The 24,680-nt window shown below is 46.5% G+C and overlaps 1 long non-coding RNA gene across 1 annotated transcript; it reads right to left on the bottom strand.

The window, feature by feature from the left end:
* Positions 1-817: 817 nt before the first annotated feature.
* LOC309608235 lies at positions 818-23,391 on the bottom strand. Its single transcript, XR_014232759.1, has 3 exons — positions 15,936-23,391; positions 9,039-9,115; positions 818-5,200 (listed from the first exon to the last, which is right to left on the bottom strand). It is a non-coding gene; the product is annotated as an uncharacterized lncRNA (long non-coding RNA).
* Between the last annotated feature and the right edge of the window lie 1,289 nt (positions 23,392-24,680).

Below are 24,680 nucleotides of genomic sequence, written 5' to 3'. Positions count from 1 at the left end.
AAGGAAGAGTTTATGCTTCTTTATGAGGCAATTAGAAGCAGTTATCCCAAATTAGGAGTTTGGGATTAACAAATACACGCTACTGTATATAAAATAAATAAACAACAAGGACCTACTGCATAGTACAGGGAACTATATTCAATATCTACTAATAATGTATAATGGAAAAGAATCTGAAAAAAATATATATGTATAACTGAATCACTTTGCTGTACACCTGAAACTAACACAACTTTGTAAGTCAAGTATACTTCAATTTAAAAAAATAGTGTTAAATGCACAAGCTTTGCGAAAGACCATCTCAGGTGTAATTCCTGGTCACTCCATTTACTAGCTGTGTAACTTGGGCAAGCTACTTACCTTTCTGAGCCTTGGCTTAATCCCTACAACAGGGAAATTATAATACCTAACACTTGGGGAATTAAATGAGATAATATATGAAAAGCTCCTAGACAGTGCGTGGGAGATTGGAAAATTCTCACCAGATGTTGGGACGCTTGTCTTCTCTCTCAGCCGCACGTGGTCCAGGCTCTAATACCCTCTGTCCATTGACGGGAGAGACAGAGCAGAGTGCTTGGCATGCAGACAGCACTCAATAAACATCTGGAGGCTGATGACTTAATTAACTGGGTAATTAATTAATATAACCGAGGACTTTCCATAAAAGAAGAGCAAAATCACAATGCTTCATTTCTACAGAGGTTTTACAGCCTCTCCCGTGAATGAGTCATGTCTAGAAGACCACGTATTGCACAAGGAGGGATGGAGGCTAAACGCGTCCAGGGTCATGAGCTGTGGGGAAGGATGTTTCTCTCTTCATTTCGACCAGTTTGTTCCTTCATCCAACCTGCTTTCAACCAGCGCTCTCGATTGTCTTATGGGCTGCCCACTGCAATCTCTTAAAAGGGCAGCCCCATAAACCACAGGATTCCCGCCGCCAGCCTCCCACTTTCCTACTCTACTCTCCACCCATCACCCAGGGTACCGGATGCCTTGTATTGGGCAACGAGTTCAAAAGCTTGCCGATCAGAGTCTCCCTCAAAATTGTGAACTGAGAGATGCAGACACAACTTGACAGATGAGGGTGAACCCGGTGGTTGACAGAAATAAGTAACGCTGGAAAGTCAAGGTTGGCGGCATTACTGAGCCACGTTCACAATGCCTACACAAGGGAAGCAGGCTGTAAGAAAAATGAGAGCAGATGTGTTAGGAAGAGCAGAGATGAGAGGCCCTGCGGCTCCTGAGAGGTGAAAGGCCAGCCCACCCGTGGTCAGTCAGTCCATGTGGAGGTATGGGTTCCCAGTGCCCTAAGCACTCACAGCTGCTGGGTGTCCTCTCCTTCCAGTGACACTCATCTGTGACACCACTGCTTGGGTCAACAGGGCCCTCTGTACTGTGCAGTGGAACGTTCTCTTGACATCACCTGGCACAGGTGAAACCCTGACATGAACCATCTGAGATGCACGACGATGCAACAAGATGGGAGAGCACAGCTAGAGTGAACCCTTCAGATACTTACTCTCAACTCATTCATACTGTGTCATCATGTGTTAAAAGTCTGAGCCTCGAGTAACTCAAGAAAATGCACCTGGAATTCCAGGCTTTCCTGGCTTCTAAACAGTCCCTCACTTGGGTGTGTTTTCGCACACTCACAGCTGAATAGGAGCTTATCCTTACTGGATTTCTTGGTGTCCATCTAAACAGCTCCAACCTGAATCGGGATGGCCATGCCACCCTTTTTTCCTGACTTATTCTCTTAATGTGTATTCATTTCTCACATCCATTCAAGTCTTAAAAATGAGTTATTTATTCAGAGAAGCGATGCACTGTGAGCCAGAAACAAAATGACTTTCTATGATATTTAGTCAAAGAAAAGGCCACTGGTTGGGTTGTTGTGTTTTTTTTAATATAAACTTAAATCTATCTAGTCTAAGCAAAGAAAGTCCAAGCACAAATTCTGTCAAGTTCTAAGTTTGCCTGCAGAAGTAAAAGCAAAACTGTACCAAGGACTTGAACATGCATGTTCATAGCAGCATTATTCACAATAGCCTGATGGTGGAAGTAACCCAAGTGTCCACTGACGGATGAGTGGATAAACATATGTGTTTTACACATGCAGTGGAATATTCTCCTGCCTTTAAAAGGAAAGGAATTCTAACATTAAAGGAAAAACACTTTACAAGTCCACTTCTATGAGGTCCCTAGACTGGTCAGGTTCATAGAGACAGAAAGTAGAAGGGTGGGTGCCAGGGGCTGGGGGCTAGGGGATGGGGAGTTAAGGTTTAATGGGGACAGAGTTTCAGTTTGAGATGATCAAAAAAGTTCTAGAGATGGATGGTAGTGATGGTTCTACGATAATATGAAAGTACTTAATGCCACTGCACTATAACTCAAAAGATGGTTAAAATAGTAAATTTTAGGTTGTGTGTATTTTAATAGACACACAAAAACACTAGAAGGTAAAAGTGTTAGGGGAGGGTGTCCTATATATGTCTTTATGTAAGAGATTTTTTTTAAAGTTTACTTTTCATGAATGGGACTCAGAGAAGAAGAGACCATTTGGGGAAGGTACAGGACCTCCTGTTTTCTTCTCTGGGCATAGAATACCAGCCAAGGAAAGCCATGGTCAAGTCAGAATCCAAACAGGGTCAGTTCATTTTGTCCCTTAAACTCAATATCCCTCTTCCTCAAACTCCTCTCGGTTTCCAGGTCTGCACGGGGTCTCCAGATCTCCACCCCAGGGCTTTGGCAGGACTCAGGAGGGAGCTTCCTCCTCCAATGGAGGGCATTGCCCAACGCCCACGTGCAATAAAAGGAGTTTTGTGTGAGACGTTTAGAGTAAAATCTGACTTACATGCACTAGAACTTTCATTAATGAAGAGCTTTCATGTCTGTCTAGTGGGTCAATGGTTTATTTTCATTTAGTAAATGTGGGGAAAGGATTACAAACGTGCGGGTTTGCTCCGCCATCTTAACCCTGAATTTCCAGTCATGTATTTCTAAAGCCCAGAGACAGTTACAAGGTGCACAGCGTGAGCATTACAAAGGCCGAACAAGGGCAGAGGAGCTGAGTCACTCACACGAGGTCATTACACACTCTCACAACAAAGAATGAAAAAGAAAAAGAGCCAGACACCAAAGTCTCATGACGTAACGCATTGGACTGGCGGGCTTTCCCCTTGCTCTGCGTGCTCGCTCTTCACAGATGACTGGTCCCCTTGGCCTGTTTCACAAGATTCCTCAGGCTTTGCCCAGTTGCCTGAAGGTCAGCTTGCCTGGGGGGGGGGGGGGGCAATCAGGTTGGCAGGGTTCTGTCTCCGATACCCTGGAGGTGCCAGTTTTGTGTTTGTTACTTCATTCTTGGAACCGAACGATACTTCTGCAATCCTGAAAGACCTACAGTGGGCTCCTGGGTCAACTAGATAACCTGGACCCCGGGGTCCACACACACTTGGTCCTAAGCTCAAATCACAGTCCTGCTAGGATAGTCTTGGGCATCCAGGCCTGTAGACAAGGACCAGAGGGTTCACGGACCCTAACTGCAGGAAGGAGCAGCCAGCACTGAACGCTGAAACCAGAAAGTCCTTCCCTCAACAAACATTTACTTTGAATACGAAGACCCTTTGATATAAAGAAGCACGTGGGTGGTAAATGGATCCCCTCAACCACCGTCACCATCATCACCAAACGTACACACCCACAATTGTCGATGACCCTCTCAGTGCCTCTTGCCCTGTAGACAGAAAATCCCCGCAGGTAGGTTTCATAAAAACCCAAATGCCTCTGAAAGCACTTTCAGAATGAGGAGGAAGAGGTGACAGGGAAGAAGGAGAACAATGGGTGAAGGACTGTGGCTCCCGCAAGTCGGGTGAAGAAAATGGTTTGGACTAAGCCAAAAGCGAAAAGGATCTTGGGAGCATGTGAAGGTAAAAGCTAAGAGGTACGGAGTTCACCCAGCTGGGAAGATAAGAGAAGCAAGGAGGAGGAAGCTAGTCAGATGCCCCATGGCTAGTTCAGGAAGGCTGCCTCTGAGGGAAGAAAACAGAACGGAAACTGCCCTAAACACCAGACAGAAAAAGGACCATTAACTCAGGAAGCAGAAAGCAGCCAATGAGGGAAGTCCCTTCCCCCCTACCCCACTCCAGGTTCTAAAAGTAATTAACCCAATTCTTTTTTCAGAGCTGCCTTTCATTGACACAGGTTAAAAAAAAAAAAAAAAAAAAAAAAAAAAATCTCCTCCCACAGTCTCACCAAGGAGCCCATCGTTTCATTTTTACTTCCCCTTTTAAAAAATTTAAACAACTATACAAGTTAGAAGGATGGCTCAGTGAACACTCATACAAGCCACCTGGACTCAAGGACTAGCAACATTCTGCTACATCACAGGCTCCCCTGGGACAATTTGGATGGAGGGTTCAGGCACCGTGACCTTTCGTCCCTAGATGCTTCAACGAGCATCGCCCAGGAAGACAGACGTTCTCAAAAGCCAGCAGGTAAGCATTGCGGCAAAGAAAATGAACACTAATCCCCTACTCTTATCTAATACCCAGTCCACATTCAGATTTCCCCAAATGGCTCTTAGTGTTTTTTTCTGTTCTTCATCATCGAATTCTTCTTTTTGTTTTCGTTGTCATGTTGAACCAGGATCTGATAAGGTCAGCACACCACATTTCATTGTTACGTCTCTTTAGACTCTTTCAAATCCTCTAGTCTAGAAGAGCGACCACCCCCTTTTTTTATTCATGATGTTGATTTTTTCAAGAGTCCTGGACAGTTCTGTAAAATCTCCCATACTCTGGTTTGGCTGATCGTTTTGTCCTGCTGTTGTCTACCTTGTCCCTAGTCTCTGCCCTGTATTTCCTGTCAACTGAAGGCTAGGTCTAGAGACTGGATTAGATTCAGGTTAAACATTTCTGGCAAGAACACTCCACAGGTGATGCTGTGTGGGTCATGGTGCATCCTGTCAGGAGACTGCCTCGCTCCAAGAGCTCCATCAAATCTGATCACTCGAGTAAAGCAGTGACCATCAGGTCTCTCCATCGGGAAGGTTCCTTGCCTCTGCACAGTTAGGCGGTAACCCTGGAGCGATATGTTGGCACGTGTCCTGTCCCCGACAACCTTCCATCCAATGGTTTAGCATCTATTGATGATCCTTGCTGATGACAGTTATTTCACAAACAGCCCGTCAATTATGAAATGTCTAAAGGGTGATTGGGAAGAAGAGAAAGGAGTGTTGAGAGAAGAAACAGAGAACAAGGTAAACAGGCACTAGAAAGCTGGAAAAGTAGCAGATAATTCCAAAAGCTTTGCCAAGACCTTCCCAATTTACATTCAACTGTTTCCAGAGTCATAAGCCCTTTCAGGAAATGCTGGCACAGAGAGCCCTGAGCAAGGTGCTGTCACGCGGTAAGAAGTGAACACATTTCAGTGCATCTAGGCATCTGAAATTTTTTTGAACTTTATCCCCAACCTTAGCCAAGAGAGAGCTATTGAATCAAGAGGAAGTATGCAGCTGTGCCCCAGATCAGGTGTTTGGGCCGTGGATTTCCATTTGACCAGGAAGAGGTAATGTCAGCTCAGGACATCCTGGACCTCTTCATCCGGGGCTGGTTTACAAGACACACTCAAGAGCCATTTATCCAGAACTCTCAGTTCCAAATCTTTACTTCTTTCCAAACAGTACTTGATGCACTGTCCAAAAACGGGTTTCTTTGAAAGAAACAAGTGGTCCCTTTGCCAACGTGTTGAAACAATGCATTGTCTTAGGTAAATTATTCTTTCAGACTTTCAGAAATTATGTTTTTCTCTATGAAGAGTTTTGGTGAATGCTTGCATCAAGAATATTCCACATCTACTCAGATATTTAAATCACTGAAGGTTATCTCCCAACACACATCTTTTTTAAGACATCCAGTATTGAAAACTTTGTTCTGATTCTGAGGCATGCTGACTCTGGTTATGACAAGCAGGAACCCTAACCCCCCAAAACAGGAATTAAAGTTTACTTCAGTAAACACAAGGAGCAAGCATAGACCCTTTGGCAAAGAGTTTGACATCTAATAGGAGAAGTAAGTCATACAGACATTCTGTCATCGATGGTAGAGCTGGAGATGCAGTTGGAAATAAAAAAGGGCTGCCAGGGAGGTAGCACAGAGCACTTCTCTGACTTGAGGAATCAGAAAAGGTGTCTCCCAAGGGACTCCCCCAGGAACAGAAAATTATTCCCCACGGTGGGAACCAACTCCTGGGAAATCAGCCAGTGCTGATTCACCAAGTAATTATGAAAGTCTAAACGTACACTTCTCTAGACAAGGTATGGTTTCCCGGCTCCCTGGAGAGGACTGTAATTATTTCAAGGGGAAAAGTTGTTTAAACCTTATAGTTTTAAAATACGTATTTTAAATTCACTTTAGCTTTATTTTAACATATGCATGATTTTTTAGGACGAGGGAGAGAAAGGAATTATATTATCAAGCTAATTTTGAATCCTTGTGACGGCAGATGCTAGGCAAATGATGAATAGACAAATTCTTCAGATGCTTTTTTTCAAAAAGGAATATAGTGTCTCTTGTCAGTACTTTCGCCCCACCTGGCCATCTAGCCTCCTGGGTCCCTACCATCTCTTGGGTCATGTCTTGTATACTACCCATTACCAACAAATTAACTTCATACAAGCTTTACATTTCCCTCCTTCAGAAGTAACTGCACATTTGCCAGAGACTAACTTTACGATGGCTCAGAAAACCCAACTAAACCAAGCATTCTAGCTATTCAAAAGAAAGCTGGCAAGAAACTCATCATGTAAGGACATTATTGCCAATTACACAATCTCATTATCTGCATCAGCAGTGGAGCACTGTAGATGCCGGAAGCAAATTCTGACTTTAAAAACAAAATTCAGGGGAAAAAAGTCAGCCCGATGATTCTGATACATTTTATAATTGTGCAATTTTTTCTAACAGGCACAACTCATAACACTATTTCTGATAATAAAATAAAATAGCATTATTCTCTCTTTAAAAATGTTTAGGTCTAGAAAAACTTCCCTTATGTGAGGGATGGAAAATTGTATTCCTGTTCCTTCAACCACCTTCACCTTTGCTCTTCCTTTTCATCATTAAAAAAAAACCAACCTGAGTCATCTCTTGTTATATATGACGTGTAACTAATGAGCAATGGGACGTGGGTGTCCTATCCTGGCTGCTGACACAGAACTGCTTAAAAAGTGCCCCTTCAACCTGGTGAAGTTCCTCGTCCACAACACCAAGCGCAATGGGACAAATGGATCTCCTTCCAGCTCGCCTTGAAACACTCTTGCCAGAAAGAAGGTCATTTCCGTTCCTCTTTGCCTCTGAATGCAACAGGGGATGGCCATCTGAAGAGCAGTCACACTAGTACCTTGGACCACCAAACACAGGAGCATCTAATGGAGATCCGCCAATTAAAGTTATAGTAAAAACAGGAAGAGACCAGCGCGGAGAGGGGCCAAGGCAGCGAGGCTGGCCGTCGGTCGGTGGCTGTCAGCTGCGTCCTTCTCCACCAGGAGAAGCGTGGGCGCATGAGGGCATACAGGTCAGCCCAGCAAGATATTCTGACACAAGAAAGAGGGCAAATGTGCCCACCATGTAACCACTACAAGAATTATAAATGTTAATAAATGCTGGAGAGGGTGTGGAGAAAAGGGAATGCTCCTACGCTGTTGGAGGGAATGTAAATTGATGCAGCCACTATGGAGAACAGTATGGAGGTTCCTTAAAAAACTAAAACTAGAGCTACCATACGACCCAGCAATCCCACTACTGGGCACATACCCTGAGAAAACCATAATTCAAAAAGAGTCATGTACCACAATGTTCATTGCAGCTCTATTTACAATAGCCAGGACATGGAAGCAACCTAAGTGTCCATCATCGGGTGAATGGATAAAGAAGATGTGGCACATATATACAATGGCATATTACTCAGCCATAAAAAGAAACGAAACTGAGTTATTTGTAGTGAGGTGGATGGACCTAGAGTCTGTCATACAGAGTGAAGTAAGTCAGAAAGAGAAAAACAAATACCGTATGCTAACACATATATATGGAATCTAAAAAAAAAAAAAAAAATGGTTCTGAAGAACCTAGGGGCAAGACGGGAATAAAGACACAGACCTACTAGAGAATGGACTTGAGGATATGGGGAGGGGGAAGGGTGAGATGTGACAGGGTGAGAGAGTGTCATGGACATATATACACTACCAAACGTAAAATAGATAGCTAGTGGGAAGCAGCCACATAGCACAGGGAGATCAGCTCGGTGCTTTGTGACCACCTAGAGGGGTGGGATAGGGAGGGTGGGAGGGAGATGCAAGAGGGAGGGGATATGGGGATATATGTATGCATATAGCTGACTCACTTTGTTATAAAGCAGAAACTAACACACCATTGTGGGGCAATTGTACTCCAATAAAGATGTTAAAAAAAAAAGGAATTATAAATGTTAGCATAAAAAGGAGAGAAATTGCAAGCCATTTAGAGCAAGATTTAAAGAAATGAAAAAATTCACGTACTATCTAGTACCCTTCTAAACTTGAGCTATTGAACAATTACTGCTTCATCTAAATCTTTTTTTTTTCCCCCTCTTGTTTCTGCTTCTACTTTTTCTGCTTACTTTGAAGGTTAAAAAAAAGAAGACTATCTGCATCTTCCTTTGTTTATACCTTTGGCATAAAGGGGCCTGAGTACCAGTTTACAGCTGATTGGTAAGAACTTCCAGGAGGGGGCAATATTGCAGAGTTGGTCACGGCCAAGACCCCAGGTTGGGCTGCCCAGATTCAGTGCTGGTGCTGACCTAGGTAGGTGTGTGGTTTAACCTCACTCCATCTCAGTTTCTGTAAAGTGGGGACAATTAAAACACCTTTCTCACGTGTTTTTGTGTGGATCAAATTAAACATTCCAGGTAAAGGGTTTGACACTGTGCCTGAGACCAAATGATAACTGTTTGTTATCATTATTGCTATATGACCATCACCACACACCCAAGAGATCCCAGCTAACCTCTGAGCAGTTAGATCTTCCATGCTTCTCCTGGATAGCTCTGGAGAAAAGGAATCGCCTCTTTCAGGAAGCTTTGGCTACAAAACAAATACTGAATAATAAATAATTAAATAACAGTTTTAAAAGAATATAGACATTTACACAACGGGTAACCAAATGCAAAACCTCATTCTTCTAATTCATAAAAGATTCCCCCGCCACTTAGCTGTTTAGAGGCATTTACTTTCCAACCATTTTAACCAAACAGAATTCAAAAATAGTGTTATTCTGTGGTTTCCCTAGAATCCAAATTTAATTCAGTTGAAGGAAAGGAAAGAAGGAAAGGCCTGAGGCACTTGATGGCTAGTTACAAAGCAGAGAGCATTCTTATATTAAAAATAAGTCCACTGGTCCAATCTTTATTTAAATTTGTCTGTTCCATGTACTGGAATTTGTTTGTTTGTTTGTTCAGGTTTTTTTTTTTAAGTGAAGTATTTTAGGTTATAGTTGCAGGCTTTATATACTTTTTTGCCGCAGATGAAGCAAGTGGGCTTCATCTGATATTTTATCTACATAAACTCACCAAATGACTAGTTGGCTTAGCCAAAAGCACAAGGTTAAAACAAATCCCAGGAAAATAAATTCTCTTATTCATTAGCAAAATCAACTACTTTCAACTGTTGGTAGAGAACCAAGCTCACTGTGTATCCTCATTTGCTCACCCATCATAAAGCCCTGTCTCAGGGGTCCCAAAAGGTCCCCTGGGGTTGATAACGTTCCAGCAAAGGCTCACCTGAGCTCAGGTTTACGTCCTCCCAGTGCTCCAAAGCAGTCAAAGCTTGACTTCTCCCCCTACACAAAACAAAACTGTGAAGGCTCTGGGGTGTGGACCAGTTTAAATCACAGCCACCAAAAGCCCTGAAGACATGCCAACCACAGAGCCTCCAATGGCCTTTTGAATTCTTATCCTTCTTCTGTAGAATCACCTATAGAATCAGTTTTACATATATTGTGATTTCCAGGCATTAAATCTTGCCACTAATCCTTTACGGCACAATTCCTTCCTCCACCAGGAGGTAATAAAAAGGTGAATCAGGTTCTCCTTCCTTTGGTTCCGAAGAGCTAATAATTTGACATGTAAATTATTCACAAAGGCTTAGTTTTGTGAAATGTGTGGGTGGGTTTCGTTGGTTGTTGCTTTTGATCTGTTTAATTCCTGATACACCCTCACCTACCCATCAAATTCAGAAACAAAGTTCTTATGCAGCCTGGCTTCCTTAAGCAAGACAAAATTAAGGAAATGCTTTAAGCAAAAGAGAATGCTGAGGGTGTGGGATAAATTGGGAGATTGGGATTGACATACACACACTACTATATATAAAATAGATAACCAACAAGGACCTACTGTATAGCACAGGGAACTCTACTCAACACTGTGTAATGGAAAAAGAATCTAAAAAAGAGTGGATATATGTATATGTATAACTGATTCACTTTGCTGTATAGCAGAAACTAACACAATGTTATAAATCAACTATACTCCAATAAAATCTTTGAAAAATAAAATAAATAAAATTGGAAGGTGGTATATAGGAAAAAAAAAAAAAAAAAGAGAATGCTGAAAAGGTTATGGTAAAATAGAAACTGAGAAATCAATGTCTTAGGACTCAGTGGCTGAGAACTTACCTAACCAAATCCATCCTCTCTAAAATAGATATGACAGTGTCAGTCTGACTAGTAGAGCTATTCTTAGGAAAACAAATCAAAGGATCCAAATCTACTTCCTAGACCAGTGGTTTTCAGATTTTACCAGTTTCCATGGTAAGAAATATTTACACCTTGACCCAGTACCCAGACACATAAACTGAAACAAAGGTTTCATGAGTCAACGCTTGCCCCACCTACAGGCAAGGCACAATGGTGTTTTCTAACCTACTTGAGTTCATGTTTTAAATGTTGGCTGTGACTAAGCAAATGGTTGCAGCTCACAGTTTGAAAAACCATGCCCTAGAAAAGCACCTTCTGTACTACGTAGGTCACACAAAGCATTCTTGAGGCAAAGGCCAGCTTTCTCAAACCAACTTCAGCCACTGGTTGAACACTGGTTCCCAATGGCCAGTGTCAAAAAAGAAAAAATTATTCTGGCACTTGTTAAAATGGTAAAGAAGACTTTATTCAAGACTATTGTAATAGGAGTAACACAATAGAGGAGAAAAATGGAGCTCAACTCCAAATACAACAAGGACGAGTGGGGATTTATAGCCAAGGAGCAGAGTGAGGGAGTCAGTGGATGGAAAATCACTAAGAGGAGCGTCAGGGGTGGGGGGATTCTTGCTAACCTGACCTAACAGGATTCTTGCTGAAGGCCAAGGACATATACATCAAGGGTGGGGGATGAGCAGTTTGATCAGACATCAAAGTGGTGGGGTTTGGGGGGGGGAGCGGGGGGTGGATTCTCACTAAAGGGGTTTAGCAGAATTCTTGCTAAGACTGGGCTGGGCAGGCCAAGGACAGGACAGGGGCCAAGGTCAAGGCCTCATTAAGAAGAGGAGCCCGACTACAGTTTGGTCACCAGCTGTGGTCAACAGAAGGATGGAGATCATTTTGTTATTACAACTGCAGGAGAAACCCTCAGAGCAGATACTGAGGTTACCTCCCAGAAGGCAGGACCACCTTATGGTTCAAGGTGTGGCTTGTGGGACTCCTGACTAAACCCCTGACCTCCAGAGACCCCACTAAAATGACAAGGAAGGAACTAAAAGAGATCAGGAGACTTCAGCGAAGGAAAGACTTTAACGGTTTTTTGGAAGACAAAATGCAGATAGAAAAATGGTAAAGATTTAGCAGTAAGCTGCACGCGAGGGGGTAAAAGGGTAAAAAGAGTAAAAAATGGGGCCAGTCCTCCTCCAGAACCCACAGAGCTTTCAGCTTTTAAGGCATCAGACACCCAGAAAGACAGTTGTGAGTCTCGGGCCTGAAACAGGAGAGCCAACTAAAGTTTGAATGTGGGCTAGTTGGATCTCCATGTGCCCTTTCCTACCTCTTTCTGCCAGCAAGTCTCCCCAGCCCCACACACACTACTGCACTCTCACCCTCACCCCGTCAGGGATGGGAGACTGTGTTCCGGAGAAAATTAACCTGGGATTCTCCAGACCTGGGGACACCAGACACGGTGTAAGGTAGGGAGAAATGACAATGAGGGGTTGGGGTAAGTCACACAAGGAAGACTGAGCCATGGCAGGCATCCCCACTCAGCCACCCCACCACTGCACGCACTTCTCCTGCAGGTAAAAATATGGACATTTATTTTCTGGAGAAACTAAAAGAAAGAACCTTTAGATATTGAAATATGGGAGTCCCCAAGAAAAATGTCCAGCTCACCACTCACTGGACTTTGAATGCCTGCCAGTTAAAAAGCCCAATGTTAAAAACATAGAGGCTCCAGTCAGCTAAGGGTTCAAGGCATTTGAAGTCAGCCTCCAAGGTACAAGAAACTGAAACAGACACACCAAAAATAGGAACCCTGAAAAAACAGACAATACAGGAAACAGAAGAAAAGTTTTTAAATAATTAAAAAAAAAATTTTTTTTTAACTGATCATCTCCTTAGAAAAAGAGAGAGGATGTTAAGTATGTAAAACCAAAACAAAGTGCTATTAAGATGAAACAATCAGAAAACAAGAAATATGATCATTAAAATTGTATTAAACAATTAGAAGATAAAGTCAAAGAAATCTTCCAGAAAACAGAAGGAGAGACAGAGGAAAGAGATAAAAGACATAAGGAGAATCCACAAGTTTCAAATAAAACTGTAGGAATTCCTGAGGCAAAATGTAAATTGGAAGGAAAGAAATGTACATATGTATGTATGTATATACAAGACTCTATAAGACTTTAACTATAAAAGAAAAGTTCTTATAACTGAAAGCTAAGATTCTCCAAACTGAAAAAGACCACTGAATGCCCAGCACAATAAATTAAAAATGACCCAAAACAAAGTCATATGTCATAAAATTTCAGAATACCAGGTTAAAAAGAAAATTCTGAAGGGGAACACATCACAGACCAAACAATGGGGATCAAGTGGCTTCAGACTTCTCTCCAGCAACACTGGATGCTAGAAGAGTGTGGAGCAATGCTTTCACATTTTTGAGGGAAAATAATTTGTGACACAAGATTTTATACTTGTCCAACTACAAATAAAGTAAAAAGTAGGATAAATACATTTTTAGACATGTAAGAACACAAGAAAATTTACCTTCTATGTATTCTTTCTTATGAAACTGCTAAAGGATATGCTCCAGCAAAACAAGGGAGTAAATCAAGAAATAGCCAGGAAACAGGAAAACCAACACAGAAGGGGCAAAGGGAAGCACCAGATGATGCTGAAAGAAAGTCCCAGCACGTAGCCAGAGGGCTCCAGGGAAGGGTCTCTAGGAAAAAGTTGTCAAGGATAAAACCACGGTTTTAGAATTTCAAAATAGAGATCTTATGTTTATAAGAACTACATTGCAAGAAGAATGTGTTAGTCAGTCAGAGATTGGGGCCTGTTACACACCAATTCTTGAACACATAAAATCTCCTGACTTTCTTTTACAGAAAAGTACATCTAAAAATTGCCTTGTGGGTTAGCTAGACCTTGAGATGATTGGGAAATGAAGATGAAACCCTTGGTCCTCAGCGAGAAAGGAGAAAGGGGACCCTATTGCTAAAAGTTAGCAAACTTAAGATATGCTGTTTGAAAGGGGTGAGGATAAGACACATGTGAAAGAGATCATGGTATTTAGTAACACCCTTAGGATCTGTAAGTGGCCACCATATTTGCCAAGGAGAGTAAAATCTTCACAACCAGTGAAGAGATCCTGGGTAATTAAACCCCTGTCTTCCTCGCTTTGTTAGTTTGTTAGTTATGATTCTAATTTCAGAATGCATGGCACCAAGTTCTGTTCATTATGGAGACTGATTTATTATGGAGACTGATACCTTTTTCTTGGAGGGTGGAGATCCCACCTTCCAAGAAAAAGAGATAGAGAACCGAAAATGTCTGAGCCTTTGGAAGACAACATTTAAAGGCATTTAACAGATCTGATGAAGCATGTGAAAAGAATTAAAGGCAGATATACAGAAAACAAAGGCATTTTTTTAAAGTAGGCAGTTAAACACAGTAAAAACCAAAAATCTGTTCAGGAAAGAAAATGTAATCCTAATTCCCTACTTAGCTATACAGTCAGCAATATTTAAATAGTCTAATAATGCAAGCATTGTACTCACTCACAACAAAAGCAATATATTATATGGGGGTGGGGTAGGGGTAAATGGTATTAAAATACAACACAGGAACAAAAGTGTGAACAGGGTTTAGGAAAACAGACAGTGAAGTAGCAGAGCTAACAATAGCAGGGAGTCATTGCCACCTCCAGACCTGATAGTTCAAGGGCAAGGGGAGGAGCAATTATCAGACCTCAGAGAGCAGCTGATAGGGCAGCTTGCCAGAAGAGGAGGAGGGGTCTCATTCAGGAGAATAAATACCCCATCCCCCCATCCCCTCTCCAATCCAGTCTCCCGCTGATGCCTCCACTAACCAGACCCAACACGAAGCCAGAGGATAAGGGAGGCTGTCCACTTCATCCACGAAGCTCAGCCTCCCCAGGAACCCCCAGGGTTAAGAAGAATACATCTGGAAGAGGCAGACAGACAGCGTCCAACAGAGAGAGCTAAAACGTCATGACTGGAAGACATAAATAATGTCTAAAATTAGCACATCAAAAAATAGCACCACTAGTCTATGTTTTAGAACTGAGGTAGCCAACATTTGAAAGCCATTGGCTCTGGAAAGCAGGAAGAGATGGCAGAAGGTATACCAGACAACAGTGTTTTCATGATCCAGCTTAGAAGCGTTAGACTTTTCTTTTAATTAATTTTTCTTGGACTATAGGTGCTTTACGATGCTGTGTTCGTTTCTGCTGTACAGCAAAGTGAATCAGCTATACGTATACATAGAGCCCCTCTTTTTTGGATTTTCTTCCCATTTAGGTCACCACAGAGCACTGAGTAGAGTTCCCTGTGCTATACAGTAGGTTCTCGTGAGTTATCTATTTTATACATAGTAGTGTATATATGTCAATCCCAATCTCCCAATTCATCCCAACCCCCCTTCCCACCTTGATATCCATACGTTTGTTCTCTAAGAAGCATTAGACTTTTAAAATACTTGTTTATATTACTTGATTAGAAATTAAAATGAATACAATGTTAAAAACATCAAAAAAAAAAAAAAAAAAGTAGGCATAAGGGAGAAGAAAAATGCACCAGCTTTGTCATTTGAATCTAGCTATGGGACCCTATTTAAGTCCTGTCACCTCCTTGGGTTTCAGTTGTCCCAGCTGTAAAACAAGATAATCGTCCTACTTCGGAAGCAGGTTTGAGAGAGTTGAATGAGAAGATGGACATAAGGCATTTGGCACAGAATGAGCCCCTCAGCTCAGGAGAAAGGGACACACAGAGATGTAAAGAGAGGGAGAGAATCTTAAAGTGCCTAAAAGGCAATGATTATCTTTATAAAGGTCTGTATTTTATAGCTTCTCCTGAACCCTCAGCATCTGAGTCTGGCTAATGGCAAACGCTCCGTAAAAGTTCGTCAATGAGAGTGGTGTGCTTTCTGCCTCTCTTCTCGTTTGATGGAACGGGACCAGTTCAAGGGCCTGTGATTCGCTTCTCAAGGTTTCATCTTGACCTTGACCTTGCCGCCGTCAGACTCACTGCTCAGATCTTTCCAGCTCCCTCCCTGCAGCCCTCACCTCCCCATCCCTGCAGCCACTCCTACGCCATCATAATCCTGTCTTGCGCGTGGAGCTTCCGGGACCCATCTTCCATCCCTGAAGCCTCACCCCAGCCGAAATACCAAGTTCCCTGCACTCACCGCTTTGCAGCCTCTTTGGTGATGGTCGTGAACCAAGCAGGACTAGACCTTCAGGAAGGAAGGTCCATTGGAAAGGCTCTTTTGACGATGTTCTACCAACAGCTTCACAGCAGGAAACGAGGCCCAGCAGTGCTTTTCTGATGGCGATGGCGGGACTGAAGACCCGGGTGACGTGGAGAAGCGTCTCTTGTGGCCCTGGCACAGATTCAGGTAGCCGTGACCTCGCCTGCTCCCACTTCCAGAAAGGCTCCAAGGGAAGGTTCTGATTTCGCCCTCAGGCTGCGCTCTGGCTACACAGGTTCCTCCAGTGGATGTCGTGCTGCACTGGAGAAAACAAAGCCCTCTGAAATGGGTATTTGTTAACGCTCGTTCCCCACGTGGGACCCACCTTGCGATGCCCATTCATGCCAGCCCCCATGGCGGCTACCAGGGCCCGCGTGTATGGTTGTGGCTGCTTCTTTCTGCGGGTGTCGCCCCTGGGCAGTCGTGGTCCAGGGTTTTACCTGTGACCAGCGCCCGCCTCCGAGAAAGATCTCCTTCCCTGATGAGAGAGGTGCAGGAGGAGGAGGCCCTTTGCCAAGGCTCCCCTCGCCTCCTGCTTGGGACCCCGCGGTACGAGATGCCCCACCAGAACCTCAAACTCAGCTCGCGGAAACACGACTCACCTCTCACCAGCAACTCCCCTGCGTGTTCCTGTTCTCTGTTTCTGACACGCCTCCTCTCCCTGGATGGAGACCTCGGAGTGATCCGTGACACCCCTCTCACTCCCACGTTCAATCCCTTACCACATTTTACTCACTGCTCCTTTTCTGTTTCTCTCTACCTGTCCCTTTCATTTACATCAATGATCTGTTTTTGTCTTGACTTCAATACTAGTCAAGGCTCTCTGGTTGCCAGAAAGAAATGACCAGTCAACCTGAGGGGGTTCTTCAAAGGCACGAGGGCGTGTCACTGACAGAGAAACGGAAATGCAGCCAGGCCTCGTGGGAAATGAGGTTAGACCTGAAAAGCCTTTGGGGATACAGTTCCAGCTCACTTTTCCTCCTCTGGGGCCATCTGGCCTTTTCTCTTTGTCCTGTTCTCCTGCTTTTCTCTACCTCGATTGTTTATGTTTCAAAGTGATTATCCCAACCCCTAATGTGCTCTGCAATCTAAACACAGCCTCTCATTTTGTTCAAATTCTGGAGAGAGAGGCTTGATGGACCACTGGCCAGCTGGTAGATTGGACCAGCCTTGCCAGGAGGCCAGCTTTGATGCCAGCATCTGGATTAGTCCAGGTGGAGTCGTGAGTGTTAACGGTGATCCCTGGGTGTGCTCCTTCATTCCCAGACAGCAGGGCTGTTAGGGAGGCACCTCACAATATTCTATGACAGCCGTTTCTAGAAGTCGGGGGGAAGCACTAGTGGCACATCTAAAACCAAGATTTTACCTTTGTGTTATGAAACGAGGAAAATAACAGGTAGGTGTGTGTGTGTCTGTTGGGAGGAGGGATCATATGTTGATAGACGGTTCCTGAGGTCCTTTTTGGGAAAGACTGTCATTTATACAGAGATAATGTCTTCTCTGTTTATGGAGGATGACATGTCTTTTCACTTATGAAACAACAGTGGCTTAGATGGTTGTTGTTGTTTGTGCCATTATTTAGCAAAATAAAATGTTGGGACACCTATGTCAGTCCCTTAAATTTGGGGGGAAACTTGGCTGGTTCATAAAATCCAAATGTCTTAGAAACATTATACCATGTCTTGGCTCTTTTAATAGCTTCCTAAACGGTCTCTCTACTCTCAAGATCTCTTCCCCATCTATCTTGGACATCGCTGTCAAGTTAATCTCTCTAGAACGTATTTTAATATATTATTTCCTTGTTGAAATCTTCAAGGGCTTTGCAATGAATATGAAATACAATAGACAGTCTTTGACCTCTAAAAACCAGCTTCAACTGCATTCCCAGCCCTTTCCCACTGCCCCTGCCCAACCTGCCATGTGTCCCACACGAGGCCCCTCACCCTTCTTAACCCGCCCCTTCCCACGCTGTGCCCACACTTTCCATCCCACCTCCGTGAAGCCCTCTGATGCTCTCAGCTAAAACGAATCTCTCCGGACTCTGAATTCTTTTATTAAAACATGTATACCTTCTCAGGACACTTACTACATTCTGTATCATCACGTGGTACCTTGTGCATTTCCTATACACCCCACTAATTGCAAACCCTTGGGGGTGACCACCTTGCCTATGGAGCAAGTGGGTAAAGATGGAGTCACACAACACAGGACTCAAGCATGGCTCTGTTCTCTGTGATTTTAGGGAACCTCCATTCCCTCGTCTCTAAACTGGAGAGCATAGAACCAGCTGCTCGGGCCGTGGTGAGGTGAGCGAGATCAGCCATGCAAAGTCCCTGGGCTGTGGTCACTGAATAACAAAAGTGGTCATTTCCTTCCTCGTTGGCACACCGTAGACACTCACAAAACGTCTGTCCAACCCAGAACCTCATGAATAAGTCAAAAGTCACGCCTATTGAGGCCCAATATGGGATCTCGCTACACAATTAACATTTGTATGTGACTCGTAATGTTACCAATCGGTAGAAATTGATAAGAGGCCAGCCGAGAAATTCAGGCAAGGCTTTATTGGGATTCGCGCTGCAGCAGAAGGGAACGAAAACAAGTTAACAGGTTCCCTTGCTCGCTCCCCAGGGGCGCTGGTCTCTTAAATGGGGTGAGGCTGGGGGCGGGTCAGTGGGTGGGGCTGGAGGGGTGCCTTAGGTGGCCTGCCCACCCTCTTGGTGGTGCTGTGTGCGGGATCACGCACAGGACCCTGCTTTTTTCCCCAGCGCCTGAGAAGTGGCAGTTGGGTCTTGGCCTTTCTGTATCTTGTTGTTCATAACTTGCCCCAACTGTTCATGCATGCAGTTGTTTTCAGTCCTTCATAGTTTCTTTGTATTCTGCTGCTGGAGGAGACGTGTGTCCAGATGCAAGCACTGCAGCAAACGGTCCCAGGTCCCAGGTCCCAGCCTGTCTCAATAACTTACCTCTGAGGAAGATTCCAGTAGAAGAGTTTGAAAACATTTGAGCAACACAGCACTTTGGAAGGAGAGCCCTGCTTCCCAAGGTGACCACCTCAAAGGACAACGCTCACGTGGAAACCTGTGCCCTGAAACGTTTTGTTTTTAAAATGTGGTTCCTCTCTTTTGCGGCCACACCTCATAAATGTATCTATTTGGTTTTGACCATCTCTCTGTTCTCTGCTCAACCTTGGCAGACTGGCTCACCTTAGTGGCTCAAAATCAAGCAGAAAGTTTGGGAGATACAGAAACATCTGGATGGACATCTACCGCTGAACTTCCTGTTAAGCAAAAATAGACATTCTTATGAGAGAAGCCACTTTTTATTATTTGCAGCTGAAAACATCTTAACAGACACAAACACGAGAAGCGACCTTACCCGGTTGTTTTATAACCGGAAAGTGGGCTGAGACCACAGAGCGTGTTTCAGGATGCCCACGGGGAAGGTGAGATGGAGGAGGCACAGGACCTCAGTGACACTCACTAGCGTGTGTGCATCAGGCACTATTCTAAACTCTGGATGTGCTTAGTCTCTCAGGGTCCTCGCAGCATCTTATGGGACAGGAGGTGGTGCTGAGCCTTTTACAGGAGAGGAAACTAAAGAGCTGAGAAGTGAGATCAATTCCCAAGGTCACACAGCGGCAGGAGGAATGGCAGGATTTGCTCCCAGGAGGGCACACTCTAGGACCCACCACCTGCTTTATCACTACCCCATCAGGCCTCCCTAGCGACAGAAGGTCCTCCCAGATGCCATCATTTGGGGGCTGATCTGGCCTGAAAGTGTCCACAGTCTTCCCTTTTGGTCTCGTTTCTACAGGGGGAAAAAAATGAAGACTAAGCGTGAAACGTGCAGGGTGCCTCTTCCGTGCCTCAGGCGCACGTTTGCTCTAGTTAATTTCACCCCTTCCTCTCCATCTCCGGCTGCCCCTCCCTGCTCAGCCCGGCCCCGCCAGGCTCACTGCCTCCCCATCTCTGCCCCCTTTTTGCCCCCGGCTGCCCTGCTAGCCTCACCATGTGCAAGCCCGGATCCCCACACCGCTCTTCTAGATGTTTCCTTCGAGTCCAGGTATTCCACCCTAGACAGCCTCCAGAGATGACACGGGAGGTTGGGAGGAAAAATCAAAGCAACTGAGAAGAGTTAGAAAAACTAGTATGCAAACTCCCTTATCCCTACTCAATAAACAGCCACTAAAATCATGGTGACTACACCTAATTTTTAAAAATGTGTTCAGGGCTTCCCTGGTGGTGCAGTGGTTAAGAATCCTCCTGCCAGTGCAGGGGACACGGGTTCAAGCCCTGGTCCGGGAAGATCCCACATGCCACGGAGCAACTAAGCCCGTGTGCCACAACTACTGAGCCTGTGCTGTAAAGCCCATGAGCCACAACTACTGAGCCCACGTGCCACAACTACTGAAGCCCGCGTGCCTGGAGCCCGTGCCCTACAACAAAAGAAGCCACCGCCATGAGAAGCCCGCACACCGCAACGAAGAGTAGCCCCCGCTCGCCACAACTAGAGAAAGCCCACGCGCAGCAATGAAGACCAAACGCAGCCAAAAATAAATAAGTTTTAAAAAAATAAAAATAATAAAATAAATTAAAATGTGTTCAGTTCTATGCATTTAAGGCTTACTAACACTCAAACACTACAGTTAAGATGTATTTAATGCATATTAATTTAGAAAAATAAAAGCTCGCAGACACAGTAGTAATAGATTTAGAGCATCCGTTCTGAGCAGAGCGTGTGTTCCTTTCCAGCTAAGCAAGTGTAGCAGCCGGAGCTCTGCTTGGTCCAGAGAGGCGGAGTCAGCAGCAACACTGTAGGACCTGGGGCTTCTGCTCCTTAGCTTTTCTGAATGTCCTTCTTGCCTGTCTCTGGGGGTGAGGTATTGACCCTCCACACCAGGCACAAAGAATGCCTCCTCAAGTCCCCAGGACACAGGACTTTCTCGCCGTATCTCAGAACAGCCTGGGTCGTTGTATAATCTTTCCTTTGCAACTTTGAAAGGAAGAGAATTCACTTTCTTCCTCCTTGGAATCCTCACCCTCTCCCCACCCTGTCCTTCAAAACTCATAGCCTTGAGGCTGGTCAAAGAGACCCTGGAAGCTGGATGAACAGATAAGAGCTGCAGGGATGGCAGAGTTCACCATGGGTGAAAACGTTTGTCCACTCAAGGACGTGGCTTTGCTCACAGCCGTTCCATGGTCTCATCCTTACCCATCCCCTCTACGTTCCAATTATAAAGGGACATGGAGATGGAAAGAGTCTCAGCGATAATACAACATCCTTCCTCAGACATTCCTTTTCTGCCATTCAAAAAACTGGCTTCTTGGCTTTTATGTGACAGGAAAGTTTTGCAAGAACCAACTGTGATTCTAAGAAAAGATTTTGCTCAGCAAAGTGAAAGCCCTCCCATCGCTGCCTGCAAACTGCTGACAACGTCCCCTATGCCGCCCCGAGAGACGAGGAGGAGCCCCAGCCCAGCACCAGGGCGCTGACCTGCTGTGCATCTTGCCCCACCCAGGAAAAAACGGGTGGTGGCGTGAAGAGGGCCAGGGCTGGAGCCCCAGGGCTTGGAGAGGGAGAGAGCGGCCAGCAGCCAACCTCTGCAGCTGCTGTTTCCTCTGCCCAGATGCCTCCCTAGTCCCTTTACCCACACATATGCAGCTCACCCTTAAGAGAAAACTCACATGCCGATGCCACCTCCTCCGGGAAGTCTTGCATGGATCCTTCCAGCAAGAATTAACCACCCTTTCCATTATTCTCCCCAGGACCCTTTGTTTGTCGCCCCAGTCTACTCTGTGTTTTTGTTATATCTGTCGGCGTGTTAGGCCCTCCCGCTGGTCACCAAACCCTTCAGGTCAGTGCCTGTGTCTGAACCATTTTGTTGCTTCTTCCCCATCCACACACCTTCTCCCTCTCCAATCTCTCTCTCTGTCCCTCTCTCTGCCTCTCCATTTCTCTCTGTCTCTCCATCTCTCTGTCTCTGTCTCTCTCACACATACACGCAGCAGTGCTTGTCCCCAGAACTTTCTGAAGGACGCTTCAAGTAGCACAGAGGATCTGTCCTCCACTTCCACAAGGAAGTGTGACTAATTCCCTCCAGTGCTTAAAGGGGGAAGCGAGTTTCCAATTCGACCTGAAATATAAATATGAGTTTAAACCACACCAGCCCTGATCCCTTTTATGGCACAAGAGAATATTCCTCCTCTTTGGGACAACTGCATTTTCCAAGTCACCTTCAAAAATAAAACACTTGCATTAAAAAAAAAAATCAGAATAGTTGCACCTTTTTTGGTAATTGACTTTCCAACCATATTACTTGCGCACAGTCACGTTTCTGGGACTCGGCATCATCCTGCTGAAAACCAGAGAAGCCTTGGAGAAACATCCTCCGCCCCGACTAATTTACAAGCGTGGAAACCAAGGCCGTGAAAGATGCGGTGACCTGACCGTGTCCCCTCAGCCTGTTGGTGGCCAGGCCGGGACTTGGGCCCAGGCCCCTGGCTCTGCTCTCTTATTGGCTGGGAGTTCGCTGGACAATGGTTTCTGTTGAGTTTTCCATTTTAAAAGCAGAAGTGAACATTTCAAGTTTTCCGGTCCTGTCCAGCCTCAAGATTCAACTAGTAAAACAGGAAAAAGAGATTGGAACAGGGGAACATCACTTCCCCTCTGACGCCTGTGAGCTCCGAGACCCTGGGCGTTGGCGGGATGGGGCGGAGGGGGGCTTGCTGTGGCCTGTCCTCCAGCCCCAGGCCTGCTGCCTTCAATCCCGTCCTCCGTTTAGACAGCTGGGCTGTGCTCAGTCACGACACGGGGGAGACCCCTCTGCTCTCCGGGGCAGAGGAAGGGAAAGAGGCCATTTGATGCCCCCGGTCTCGCAAGATAAACGGCACAAAGGCACCAGTGTGTGGCTGCGGCCCGGGCGGCGCAGCAAGGATGTGGCAGGGCCTGGAGGGGCTGGAGCACGATGGGGGAGGACAGGAAGGGTCAGAGAAGGAACTCGAAAAGCATCAGCGCACGGCTGCCGCCAGGAACCAGCCAACCACGGGGCAGGATGTGAACGAATGAATGAACGAGCAGGGGGAGTTACACCCCCACCTGCCTCCCCCCTCGGCCTCGGGTGGCTCCCGCCTCAGTTTATCCACCTGAACACTGTGGGATGAGGCATGCCACGCAGGCGGGTGGCGACGGGAGCGCAGGCCGAGGCCGGCCATGGCTCAGGCTGCGGCCGCGCACGCACCACACAGACGTGACCAGCCGGGTCTGGGCGGCCCGGACTCGACCACAAAGCCCCTCCCCGCGTCTCGCAGCCCTTCCGGCCCCTCCGCTCCTCGTCCCCGTACTTCCAGCATGCTGACTCAGCCGCAGCCTCGTCCCCCACCCCCGACCCACCTGGGACGGGGTGACCTCACTGCCTCTCCTCACCCCAGCCGCCCCTCTGTAAGCCCTTCACCCGGCCCTCCCCGCGTGGCTCCGCTGGGCTCCCACCCACTCCCCCTCCCCCTCCCCCCGCGCCCAAGGCCACTGCTTCACGCACACCCCTCCCCGCCACCTCCTGCAGTAAATCAGGGAGCCACCCCAGCAGGCTGTGCGAGGTCCTCAGGGTCACCAGCAAGCTGGCGACAGAGCCATCATCACTACCCGCAGGCTCAGGATGCCCTTTCCTCTGGCCACGAACTCCTTTGCTGGGGGAAACGGTTGAGGGATATTATTCTTTAAGAAAAAGTTTAAAGGGAAAAGATTTGAGGGAATGCCAAGGAAGGGGATAGGTGGGGATCGGGGCGTGGGGGAGCTGTGACTAAGGCATCCTGCTGAGATGGGGGTGGGTTCAGAGCAGCCCTTTCCGGCCACTGCGGAACCTGGCAGCCTCAGGGCTGCGGGCCGCCTCCCGGGCACCAGCCGGGGGTCCCCCACCATCGGAAGAGGAGCGGCGGCTCCCGGAGGTGACGGGGGGCCGACGGTGAGGACAGCTGCGCCAAGCCCCTCCTCGTGTCCGGCACGCCCGCCCGCTGGGGCCTGTCGGCCACGTGGACACACAGAAGCACACCGCCAGCCGCCGGCCCCGCTGGGCACCTGGAAGGCCTGCGGTCCTGCCCGCCGGCCGCGCTCGCGGACCGCAGCTGCAGGGAAGCACGTGCCCGGCGTTGCTGGGGTCCGTCCGCGTTCGACGGCGGCACCAGCAAGCTGCCCGCACGGAATCGGGCCGAGGGGACGGAAGGAAGCAGACGTTGCTCAGGGCGAGCCAGGGCCTTCCCTCCGACCCAGTCAGGTCTACGTCATCCTCCTTTTCCAGACGTGGAAACCGAGGCTCAGAGAGGCTGTCGCCCGCGGAGGCTGCACAGTAACCGGGGGAGCCGGGTCCGAACCCCTGCTCATCACACCACCGGCCCCGCCCTCCGGGAGCTGAGCTGGCGGGCGGCCCGTGATGATTCGACGATTTGGTATCTAAAGTCACTTCCTGCTCGCAGGTCTCCAAGCCCCTCCCTGATTCCCACTGCCTCAGGCGGGGAACCCAGAAAGTGCAGAAACCTTTCCTGGTGCCGGACACACCCCACGACGCAGGCCCGGGGCTGGGTGGGTGCTTCTATTGTGAGAGCATCCTGCGGGGCTTCTCCTGGGGCTGAAGGAGGGTGCAGCGAGACCAGCAGAGGCTGCGCTGGCTGGGAAACTGGGCGGTTCCTG

The sequence above is a fragment of the Balaenoptera borealis genome, assembly GCF_965194805.1.
Source record: "Balaenoptera borealis genome assembly, chromosome: 12".
In the NCBI taxonomy this organism is placed as follows: domain Eukaryota; kingdom Metazoa; phylum Chordata; class Mammalia; order Artiodactyla; family Balaenopteridae; genus Balaenoptera; species Balaenoptera borealis.
This window is presented reverse-complemented; position numbering and strand designations above follow the sequence as displayed.